The sequence below is a fragment of the Nothobranchius furzeri genome, chromosome 7, assembly GCF_043380555.1.
Source record: "Nothobranchius furzeri strain GRZ-AD chromosome 7, NfurGRZ-RIMD1, whole genome shotgun sequence".
In the NCBI taxonomy this organism is placed as follows: domain Eukaryota; kingdom Metazoa; phylum Chordata; class Actinopteri; order Cyprinodontiformes; family Nothobranchiidae; genus Nothobranchius; species Nothobranchius furzeri.
The window spans coordinates 71131530-71144092 of record NC_091747.1 but is presented as its reverse complement, the minus strand read 5'-3'; the positions used below and the strand labels follow the sequence as shown (position 1 = coordinate 71144092).

At 44.5% G+C, this 12563-nt stretch overlaps 1 protein-coding gene across 2 annotated transcripts in view; it reads right to left on the bottom strand.

The window, feature by feature from the left end:
- The window catches only part of mast1a (microtubule associated serine/threonine kinase 1a), a 139673-nt gene that overhangs the window by 108024 nt on the left and 19086 nt on the right, over positions 1-12563 (bottom strand). The gene's annotated exons all lie outside the window — the stretch shown is intronic.

The following is a 12563-nucleotide window of genomic DNA, read 5'->3' as shown; positions in this document are numbered from 1 at the left end:
TATTTTTCTCAATATATAACCATATTTGATAAATATCACGATAAATAACATTCAACTGTTTGTATTTTAACATCGTCCTTGTAGTTTTATAAGCTGATAATTAAACTGAAGCAAACATCTTTACTGTGAACTAAATTTACTGTGTATCTTCATTCCTTTTGCCGTCTTTTTTCATTTGATTTTTCCTACTGGGAAGTTAGAATTTCCGAGGAGAAAGCGAACGCACCATTAGCTGATAACAATGGTAGCAATGGAAGCTAACATATCAAGCTAACGTTATCTTTAACAGTTTATTTAACTGCTGGAGCAGATTAAAACGATGATGCCTCACACTTAGATCGTTGTCGCTGGTTTCATCTTCACCCAATCACCCGTCGCATTTAGTAAAGTGAAGCCAAACTTTAGAGCGCGTTCATGTTCTTCTAGTCGGAAATTCGGAGTTCTGAGGAGAAAGCGAACGCACCATTAGCAAAACGGAAGCTAACATATCAAGCTAATGTTATCTTAAACATTTTATTTACCTACCGGAGCAGATTAAGATGAGGATGTCTCACTTAGATCGTTGTCGCTGGTTTCATCATCACCCAGTTACCCATCACATTTAGTGAAGTGGACCCAAGCGTTAGCGTGCGTTCTTTCTACCATGCTGCTCTGTTTACAACTCGCTTGCAGTGACCGATGACATAACGCTCTTGCGCAAGCGCAGCTGTCTTGGCAAGTTCTCGTTATGAAGGACGGGTACCGAAACGAGGCACCGTTTGAAATGACGTGGATCGGTGCTCGGTCGGTACTATGGAATTCGGTCGGTACCTTAAAAAGTACCGAATTCGGTACCCATCGCTACTCTCTGTCCCAAGATCGCGCCTAAAGACACGTGGTGATAGGGCCTTTGCTGTGGCAGGTCCTAAGCTTTGGAACGAGCTTCCTCTCAGCATAAGGGCCTCCACCTCTGTTGCGGTTTTTAAGGCAAGGCTAAAAACCTACTTTTATGATCTGTCTTTTAACCTTTCTAACTAGTTTTTATTGTGTTACTTATAGCGATTTGTGCACTCACTGTATTTTTATCTGTATCTTGTGATACAATGTTTTTATTTCCTGGATTTAATGTTTTATGTTTTTACTTGATCTGTGCAGCGCCTTGGTGGCATCTTTTTGCCTGTAAGGCGCAATTTATAAATAAAGTTGAGTTGAGTTTGATATCCAAACAAAGCTATTTGTCACACACACACACACACACACACACACACACACACACACACACACACACACACACACACACACACACACACACTGATAAGTCAGTGCTAAAGGGCACTTTAATATGATAAGCTGTGGATCAGTCCAGAGAGGATTGGCAGCAAGAACACAGCGCCTCCATTACCAGCTTAACTGATCTAGCTAAGAGGGTTTCTGGTGTTTGGGAATGCTGACGGTTCAGGCTGCGTGATGATAGAAAAGTCAGGACTCGTGTGAATATTGCAAAGACAAAACAAGTTATGGTTTATTCCTCACCCCTCCAGTTTTGTTCTGCTCACAACACACTCCATGTGCTTCAGCATCCTGACCACTATCATGTAAAGCAGGCATCTGGGATCGTGAGAGGTCATCAGGTTGACCAATATATTTACACAGCCCCGCCAAAAGAAGTCACCGCCTGGATTTAACTAAGCAAACAGGTAGGAGCCTCCTATTGGATAATTACTGCATTAGTTTCAGCTGCAACAAGTTATTTAACCCAAACCGGTGCAATGAGCTGCTTCTCATTTCTTAAACAACCATGTGGAAAGACACATCTGGTTGTCGTGGAAAAGATGTTAGTCTGCGTGAGGAGGGTCAGATCATTGGCATCAAGCAGAGAAAACATCTACGGAGATGCAGAAACAACTAAAACTGGGTTAAGAACTGTCCATTATTAAAACTGGTCTGATGAATCCAGATGGACTCTGTTCCAGAGTGATGGTGCATCAGGGTAAGAAGAGAGGCAGATGAAGTGATGCACCCATCATGCCTACTGCCTACTGCACACGCCTGTGGTGGCAGGGCTATGGTCTGGGCTTGCTGCAGTTGGTCAGGTCTAGGCTCAGCAACAGGATGTGCTCCAAGAATGAGGCCAGCTGACTACCTGAATGAACAGGTTATTCCATCTTCCCTGATGGCACGGGCGTATTCCAAGATGACAATACCAGGATCTTCAGGCTCAAATAGTGAAAGAGTGGTTCAGGGAGCATGAGACACCACAGAGTCCAGACCTTAACCCCACTGAGAATCTTTGGCTTGAGAAGGCTTTGTGCAGTGGTCAGACTCTACCATCATCAATGCAAGATCTTGGTGAAACATTATTGCAACACAAGATGGAAATAAATCCGGTGATGCTGCAGAAGCTTATCAAAACAACGCCACCGTGAATGTGCGTCATAATCAAAGCTAAAGGTGGTCCAATGAAATATTAGTGAATGACCTTAATTTGGTGGCAACTTTTTTTTGTCGTGTAGTGTGTACTGATGTGTGTCCACTTGGTTATAAAGTCTGAATGCACGCTGCCACTGTGACGATAAATACCCGTTGATATGTTGAGCAGCCTTACAGGTAATCTTACATATTTTCCATTGTAGTGAATAAATCCGCTGAAAAATCATCTGCACATCAGAACGGAAACCAGTGCTAACCTTAAAGGGGTGCAGCTATTAAATATTCTATCAGTGGAGCATTCTACTGAGTAATGGGTTCCTGAGTACTAAGACAGAAAAGTAGTTTATGCAATAAAATCAGCTGTTTCCTACCTTCACCTGTTACAGTTTTTTTCGATTGCTAAAACACGTTTTTCAAAACTGTACGTTTCTTTCAAAACTGCACACGCCAAACCCCAAACATATTCCTAAACCGTGGCTTCCCTTTGCAACAAAACCCTGCCACCACATATCGTAACATGTTCCCAAAATGGAACACGTGTTTTCATTTGGTAAACACAGCCACATTTTCACATGACACACACATACCATCCATTGCTTAAACGCAAGTAGCCTTTGGGTGAACACTACCAAGCATGGAAAGAACCAGTGGCGTGTCCAGATCTTTTAAAATGGGGTGGCCTAGGTGAGGCACAACTTTGTGCATGGGTGGCACCAATGGTTATGTTTTTTTTTTGTTTGTTTGTTTTATCCCCAAGCCTTTTGTGGACAAAGAAAAGCCTATTTAAAGGTAAATTAGTGTGGTGGCACCTGGGGTGGCCAATCAGATTCCAAGGGTGGCATGTGCTACCCCAGGCCACTCCCTGGACACGCCCCTGGAAAGAACACTGAAGAGCAAAACTGAAAACACAATTGTCGAAAGGGAACACAATGAATTACACACTGAATGTACGACAGGGCCCACTTTTCTCTGAGACAAACATTAGACATCACACAAATTTTGAGACAAAACATTTTATTTTTACGGTTAATCCCCCCCAAGCATAATCATGGGGCATAATGCCGCCGGTCTCTGTCTGGCCAGAGGGCCTCATCAACATCAAAGGCAATGTCCTCCTGGTCCAAACAGTGCTGGAAGTACTGCCTCGAGTGCCTCATGACGCCCTGACAGGCATCCAAGGCCACATCTCTACAAGCCTCCTCCATGGCTTGAAGCAGTGGGACCTGGCTCTGTGGATTCCTTTCATGCACCTTCCACCTCCAGGCTGATAAAAACTCCCCAGTGGGATTGAGGAAGGGGGAATAAGGTGGAAGGTATAAAATGGAAAACTGTGGGTGGTCCTGAAACCACTCATACACCTGGGTAGCCTTGTGGAAACGTACTTTTATGCTGCAGTCCCTGATTGCGAATTGCTCGCCAGACCCGAAAGTTTAGAGATTTGAAGATGTGTGTGTTGTTGATTGAAGCTTTGAGAATTTATGTGGAAAGTGTGTGTAAACCTGAAAATTGTGTGTTGTGTTTTGACGGCAAGGTAATGTGAAATTGACATCAGAGTGTAAAGGAGAAAAATCAGAGTTCTAATATGATAAGGAAATCTTAAGTAGTGATAAATGGAGTCAAGCGATTGGGAACAGAAGTAGAGGTTGTGAAAATTGTGCCTCATTTTTGCTTTTTGAATTTTAGCAATCGAAAATAACTGTAACAGCTGCTCTCTGCTGACGGATCCAAACACTCATTTATCATGTATCAAACCCTTTAATGCTGCAAATGCAGAACAACACCCGATTCCTTATAAAAGAACATATAAACATCAATAAAATAAACATCACCGCAAAGCAGAACTGCTTAAAAAAGATGTGTTTAAATGATTGAATGTGTGATTGATGCTCCACGTTTTCCTCTCTCTCTGCTGGTGTCATCGTAAAGACTGATTACGTCTGCAGGGAATACGGTTGCAATCAGAAACAGAACAAAGTTGTTGACGTTGCAGTGAACTCATTAATTGTTCCAGTGAAATACATGTGAGCTTAATGTGGTCATGTTTAAACTTTATGTGGATGGTTTAAACATAAACCTGAAGGAGACTAGAAGCTGTTTCTGCTCTGGAAGTTCAGGGAAATCTCTGGGAAGGAGAAAACTGACCGGGAGATACGATGGCTCGGTCCTCTCAGCTGTTGAGTCTGCATACATCGTCACCTCTTTCAGGACTTTGCTAAGACGTCAGCCTATTGCTGCTGCAGTGAGTGATGTCACTGATCGGTGCCAAAAGTGTTGATGGACATTAAAAACAAGGTTTTGTTCTTTCAAAGTACGCCGTAATTTCATCCGTTTAGAGGATGAGGAGACTGACTGTGATGTCAAATGCATCATTTTTATGGTGCTCTGTAGATGACCACAGAGTGATGTCACTTACAGAGGGATTACGGGGGATTTTAACTGCATTTCATGGCGTTGGGAGTTTAGAAAAGGATCATTAAAGCAGTGTTGAAGCTGCTTATTTTCTGTTGCTTAGCTCAGACTGACAGAGAATGGCACCAAGGTTAATGTTGGACAAGAATCAATTCGTTTTCATGCATTTCACCTGCTGGAGAGTCTAATTTATACGATTTCTCAAGTAGGGATGGGTACCTTTGACATTTGAACCGATCCGGTACTAATTCCCGGTACCTAGGAATCGATACCGGTACTTAACGGTACCCCTCGTCTCGTCGTCTCTCTCTCGTCTTCCTCCGCTTATCCGGGTCCGGGTCGCGGGGGCAGCATCCCAACTAGGGAGCTCCAGGCCGTCCTCTCCCCGGCCTTGTCCACCAGCTCCTCCGGCAGGACCCCAAGGCGTTCCCGGACCAGATTGGAGATGTAACCTGTCCAACGTGTCCTGGGTCGACCCGGGGGCCTTCTGCCGGCAGGACATGCCCGAAACACCTCCCCGGGGAGGCGTCCAGGAGGCATCCTGACCAGATGCCCAAACCACCTCAACTGGCTCCTTTCGATCCGGAGGAGCAGCGGTTCTACTCCGAGTCCCTCCCGAATGTCCGAGCTCCTCACCCTATCTCTAAGGCTGAGCCCGGCCACCCTACGGAGGAAACTCATTTCGGCCGCTTGTATCCGCGATCTCGTTCTTTCGGTCATTACCCAAAGCTCATGACCATAGGTGAGGATTGGGACGTAGATCGACCGGTAAATCGAGAACCTGGCTTTCTGGCTCAGCTCCCTCTTCCCCACGACAGATCGGCTCAACGTCCGCATCACTGCAGATGCCGAACCAATCCGCCTGTCGATCTCCCGATCCCTCCTACCCTCACTCGTGAACAAGACCCCGAGATACTTAAACTCCTCCACTTGAGGTAGGACCTCTCCCCCGACCCGGAGGTGGCAAGCCACCCTTTTCGGTACCAATTTTCGATACTTTTGAGTGTTTATTATTTTAATTCTCTTTTATAATTAAATATATATTTTTCTCAATATATAACCATATTTGATAAATATCACGATAAATAACATACAACTGTTTGTATTTTAACATCGTCCTTGTAGTTTTATAAGCTGATAATTAAACTGAAGCAAACATCTTTACTATGAACTAAATTTACTGTGTATCTTCAGTCCTTTTGCCGTCCTTTTTCATTTGATTTTTCCTACTGGGAAGTTAGAATTTCCGAGGAGAAAGCGAACGCACCATTAGCTGATAATAATGGTAGCAATGGAAGCTAACATACCAAGCTAACGTTATCTTAAACAGTTTATTTAGCTGCTGGAGCAGATTAAAACGATGATGCCTCACACTTAGATCGTTGTCACTGGTTTCGTCTTCACCCAATCACCCGTCACATTTAGTAAAGTGAAGCCAAACTTTAGAGCACGTTCATGTTCTTCTAGTCGGGAATTTGGAGTTCTGAGGAGAAAGCGAACGCACCATTAGTGAAACGGAAGCTAACATATCAAGCTAATTTTATTTACCTACCAGAGCAGATTAAGATGAGGATGTCTCATTTAGATCGTTGTCGCTGGTTTCATCATCACCCAGTTACCCATCACATTTAGTGAAGTGGACCCAAGCTTTAGCGTGCGTTCTTTCTACCGTGCTGCTCTGTTTACAACTGGTTCGCAGCAAGCGACGACAAAACGCTCTTGCGCATGCGCAGCTGTCTAGGCAAGTTCTCGTTGTGAAGGACGGGTACCGAAACGAGGCACCGTTTGAAATGACGTGAATCGGTGCTCGGTCGGTACTGTGGAATTCGGTCGGTACCTTAAAAAGTACCGAATTCGGTACCCATCCCTATCCTCAAGATAGCTTTAAGGGGTGTGATCTTGTAAATATTTTTACAGAAGGAAAAACATTAAGATGTACAGTACAGGCCAAATGTTTGGACACACCTTCTCATTCAATGTGTTTTCTTTACTTGCATGATCATTTACATTGGTAGAGTCTCACTGAAGGCATCAAAACTATGAATGAACACATGTGGAGTTATGTACCTAACCAAAAAAGGTGTAATAACATGTTTTATATGCTATTTTCTTACTGCTTTACACACTCTTGGTATTCTCTTGATGACCTTCAAGTGGTCACCAGAAATGGTTTTCCAGCAGTCTTGAAGGTGTTTCCAGAGGTGTTTAGCACTTGTTGGCCCATTTGTAAATGGTCATGGTCATGAAAATAAAGAAAACACATAGAATGAGAAGGTGTGTCCAAACTTTTGGCCTGTTCTATATATCGTATATCGGAATTCAGCTAAAAGATATCCGGATATACGTTTTGGTCCATATCGCCCAGCCCTAACACAAAGGCTTAATCGTTAGATCTTTTTAGGAGAAGGTATACGTCTTCTACACACACACACACACACGGAATCAGTTTTATTTTTCACACATAAAATGTCACAGCACTTGCTTCGGTTCTGTCTGTTGGTCCTGAAATTCCTGGGAGCTCAGCCAGGACGGATGTCCCTCCCTTGTGTTTGCGCACGTTCATGTTTTTCCTCCAAGCTTTCACTTTGAAACCAATCCACCAAACGTTAAAGCTGACGCCGGGTGACAGTTGCACAGTGGTGCTGAGGGGAGTAATTCAATAATGGATGCCATCTCTGATGTGGGAGACTGGTTCAATAAAATATACATGGGAGAGGAGGGTGGCTTGGGGGGTGTCACTGAAACACAGAGGGAGGTCAGAGAGGGCAGCAGGCAGTAAGATATCTTACGGAAAATATAACGTATGTTTGTGAACATCTTATGAAAGGGGTCAAAGCTCTTTCAAGAAGCAACCACCCACCAGTAAAGTCCAGCACCACCGGAGGGAGGAACATGGAGAAACATCCACCAGTAGCATCAATCAGGGGAGGTGAGGTAAAGAGGAGAGAGCAGATCCTCTTTCATGTCACGTTGTGACATCTGCCACCCCGCCACAAGGGTCAGGGGTCATAAACAAAACACACTCCGTGACAGCTCAGAGCCACACGCACATGCTCCATACTGCAGCCGTCACACATATAAGGTGAATTCAGTTATTTGAAGGAATGCTATTTAAAGGCACTGGAGTCATAACTGCTCAGCTAAAACTTGAAAACGATTTTAAAGCTGGGGTTTGTAGCATGATGTCATGAAAGAGAGGGGAGGGGGGAAAGGTTGAAATTTGAACAGCTATAGCTCCTGCTAGAGATGTACATGGTTAACCGGTTCGCTGCCAGCGTTGCCCGGTTAACCGCTGTTCACGTCCTTCAACTGCTACTGTGTGTGATATTGTAGCTTTGAGTCAGCAATGAGTCAACAGTATTAACTCCTTCACTGTTTTTAATGGGGCGGGCTTGGGAAAGAGCTCCTGCACCTTCAGAGTAAACATCCCGGCTCTCAAAATGAAATCATCTCACTCTCCAGAACTTCTTCACATTAAGTTCTGTTTAAATTAACAAACGTCCGTCCTGTCATGGTCTGTGTCTGCGTCTCACCTCGCGTGTCTCCTTTTGACCTCCATTCGTCTCTAGGTGCTCCTTTTGTGTCTTCTAGCGTCCTCATGTGTCTCCTGGTGTTCCCCATTTGCCCTCTAGGTTTCCCTCCTCAGACATCCCTCTACCAGGTCCTGTGCTCTCTTGGCCCCATCTTAGCCACGCCCCTGTAGTGTTTTCCTTTAGTGTCAGCTTGCCCTTACCCCCAAATTCCACTACCTCCACTCCGCTCTGCTCCGGTCCGCCCCCGCCTTCCGCAGCCGCTCGCTTCCGAACTCAATTTTTACTGGTACCCGCTCTACAACGGCTCCGCTCCGGTGCGGAGACCTGAGGTGGGCAAACAAGCATGCGCGGGATTTTCGAGATCTTGCGATACAGTCCGAGCAATAAACGCGGAAGTTAGATCCAAACACCCGTTGTGTGGGAGAAGCATCGAAATGAGCTGTTTAATCTGCCCATCATTTGTGTTGAGAGATCAGCAGTGTTTGGATCAACAAAGTGTGACTACTTTGATAGTAGAAACTGTATTTATGGCTTACTTTTGTGCATTTAAACTTCAGCCGCCATTGATAGTTGTTAAAAGTTGTTAAACCTGTGCATATGAAACAAAAAACGCCTTTTGTTTATCGATTTATTGTGAAAAACGGAAGTTGTGCTTGCTCCCTTTCCTGTTGGGCGTTTGTGATTTCTGTCCATTTACTGCGGAGGTGCTCCGGCGTCCGGCAAAAATAGGATCGATTCTATTTTTGCCGGACGCCGGAACAGAGGGCGGCGCACAGCGCCGCACTGCCGGAGCACGGCCGGAGCACGGCCACAGTAGTGGAATTGCTCTGATTGACTAGAACGGGACCGACTTTGCTCTGGCGTTCGTGTCGGAGCGGAGCGGAGGTAGTGGAATTTGGGGGTAAGTATATTAGATGCGTAACCCCTCCCACCCCATGCACGCCCACGTGATGGACCATCGAAGCACACGCAGCAAAAGACTCATTGCCCCGAAATGCAGAACTGACCGCCACAGGAAATCCTTTGTACCGGTGGCAGTAGGATTGTTTAACTCTTCCTCACCCAGTAGGTGATTCTCCTAATACTGTTACCTAGGTTACTCTGTGCCCTCACCGACTGTGCAATATTACCCAAGAGTTCTGATTGTAAACATGTTTTTATCCCCCCATCATATCATATGCTGCTACAAACCCATATTCTTTTACACAATACTTTAATCACTTTTGTGAATCGCCTGCACCGACGGCTTAATTACTTATTCACAAGGATGCAGTCATGTATTTAATTATTGAGAAATGCGATTGTTTGTTTTGCACTATCCTACATGGTACTACTGTAGATCTTTTTTTATTTTATTTTTTATTTTTACTGTATATATTGTATATCATATTTCTATTTCACCTGTTCCTTTGTCTCTCCGACTGCTTTGAGCATGTACATGACACAAGAATTTCCCTCGGGATAAATAAAGTTGTTCTTATCTTATCTTATCTTATCTTAGTTATGGTTCATGCCTTCTGGTCTTTTGTTTCTCTCTTAGGTCATTTTCCTTTGTTACAGCCTTTCATTATTCAGGCCTAGTCCACATGTAGCCGTTTTTTTTAAACGAATATCCGCCCCTCCAAAACCTTGCATCCACACCACCTCGTTTAAAAAACAAACTCTGTCCACACGTACCCGGATAAATACGTTGTTAAGGACATGCCAGACCTGTAGGCGGCAGTACTTCCCCCGTTCTTAACCTCGTCCTTCGTCTGTGGTCTTCCGCAAGGAGCAGTAATTCCGCTTGCAAAAACAAACAAGCAAAAAGCGCTTGGACAACTGATAAAGCGAGCGCAGCTCTGAGGGCATCCATGCTGTCGGCTAGTGTAAACACAGGTCGCACACGTGATGTCAGCATTTTTTTGTCGCAGAAAGTGACGTTGCAGACCTTAAAACTCCGGTTTTGTCTGTCCACACGCAGACACCCAAAACGGAGAAAACGCAGATCTTCACTTTGGCCGGAGTTTTTAAAAAGATCCATTTTCGTGTGAAAAAACTCCGTTTTCGTGTGGATGACAGGCCAAAACGTAGAAAAATATCTACGTTTTGGCAGATCCCCGGCTACGTGTGGACAGGGCCTTAGTGTGTTTTATCCCACCAGTGTTTTTCTTCCTCCTCCCTGATTTAGTAATGGTGTTCACCTGGTCCCTCTCCCCACACCTGCAATTCATCTCCCTCTCTTCTTCCCAGTCTATATAAGCCCTGTCTTTGGTTTGTGTCGGTCCATTGTTTTGTTGTCAGCGTGTGTTCGTGCTCCTAGTGAGCTTTTTGTCTCCAGGTTTTAGGTGCTCTAAGAGAGCTTTGGGTGTCTCGTGCTCCAGGACTTTTGGACTTTGGCTCGCTGCCTTGGATTAATTTTTGTTCTTTCATCCTGCAAGAAAAGGATTTTTACTTTGAATCAACTTCTGCCTCTTGTCGTCTGGGTAATCTTCATATTTGGGTCCTAAACATCCCCTCCAACGTGACACTCCATCCATCCATCCATCCATCCATCCACAGCTAATAGTTACAGCTGTGTCACAGATGTGAACCTTTATAATTCATATAAAATAATTTTAACTCCGTGTTATGTTCTGTCTGTGTTTCTTTTTTGTTTCCACTGAATTTCTGTTAAATGGTGAATGGCCTGTATTTGATATAGCGCCTTCTAGAGTCCTAGAACCCCCCAAGGCGCTTTACAACACAATCAGTCATTCACCGATTCATACACACATTCACACACTGGTGGGGATGAGCTACAATGTAGCCACAGCTGCCCTGGGGTGCACTGACAGAGGCGAGGCTGCCGAGCACTGGTGCCACCGGTCCCTCCGACCACCACCAGCAGGCAACGTGGGTTAAGTGTCTTGCCCAAGGACACAACGACAGCGACAGACTGAGCGGGACTCGAACCAGCAACCTTCCGATTACGGGGCGAGCACTTAACTCCTGTGCCACCGTCGCCCTGTTCTTGTCTAACACACACAGTAGTACATTCTTTACCTCATCTTGCTGAGTTTCAGTTACTTCCGGTCGCCTTTGTCATAGCCTTGGCGGTGTCATATCCATTACCGTTTACCATCATCCTTTACTGCCCTCAGATAAAGTCATTATTTTTTGCCAAGAATAATATCTATCCTGTTAAAGGTATAGCAATCGATGTTTTTCTTCTGGGTGGATCACGTCAACCATTGGTCCACAAAAATGTCAATTTCTGGTGAAGCCAATCCTGGGTTAGTTTTCACTTCCTGCGCATGCGTACTCTGTGCACCCCCGCACTCTCATGGAAACCAGGAAGAGGCTAACGCGGACCAGTCCGCTGCCCACACACGCCGATGTTGCCGGTTTTCTGCTCGAGTGGTAAGCTAATGTTTTAGAGCCTCTTATTACACATTACGGCCGGCAGCTACTTGTACACAGGCGCTGGGAGAGGGTTACTTAAAGAGCAAGTCATCCCCAAATAAACTTTTTTTTTGCTGATAAACTAAATAAACGAGTGTCTAATCGTGCTGCAGACACGTGTCGTCAATAATTTGGCATTTCAGTGCATCTTAGTTAAAATTTAAATATTCTGCTAAAACTGGCAGTGTTGTGCCGTCGTCAGGTAAAAACTCTGCACTGTATTTGAATTTAAATCTGCCACCGCAATTGGCTAAGAGGTATGCTATGATGTAAACTGGTACATTATGATGTCACAATGCTGTTGTGAGCCTGTGTGTGTGTGTATTTGTTAGCAGCTCCGCCCTCTCGGTCTGCCAGGCAACGGCATTTGTTGCATTTTTCAAACATGAAGTGGGAGTGGAGTTAGACTCTGGTAGGGGTTGACTTGCTCTTTAACATGGAGAGGGCGGTTCTTTCCTGAAACTCAGAAACATTGATTGCTATACCTTTAAGCTAACGTCATGACGTAATTGCATCCACTACACACAGGAAAAATATTCATGTGAGTCATCAGCATGAAGTTATTGAGGTTATGAAAGCTAACATAGCTGGAATCAGATTTAATTCATATCAGCCAGTAAGGAAAAACATTCTGGCCTCTGCAGACTTCTGGTCTACTTAGGAAGAGAATATGAGGTGTTTCCCTATTATATCATAATCATATACTTACAGTAATTTCATTATGTAATTTCCCATTTAGACCAAAACAACTCTTCATCTTCTTGAATGATGGATTTGTGGTGGTAACAG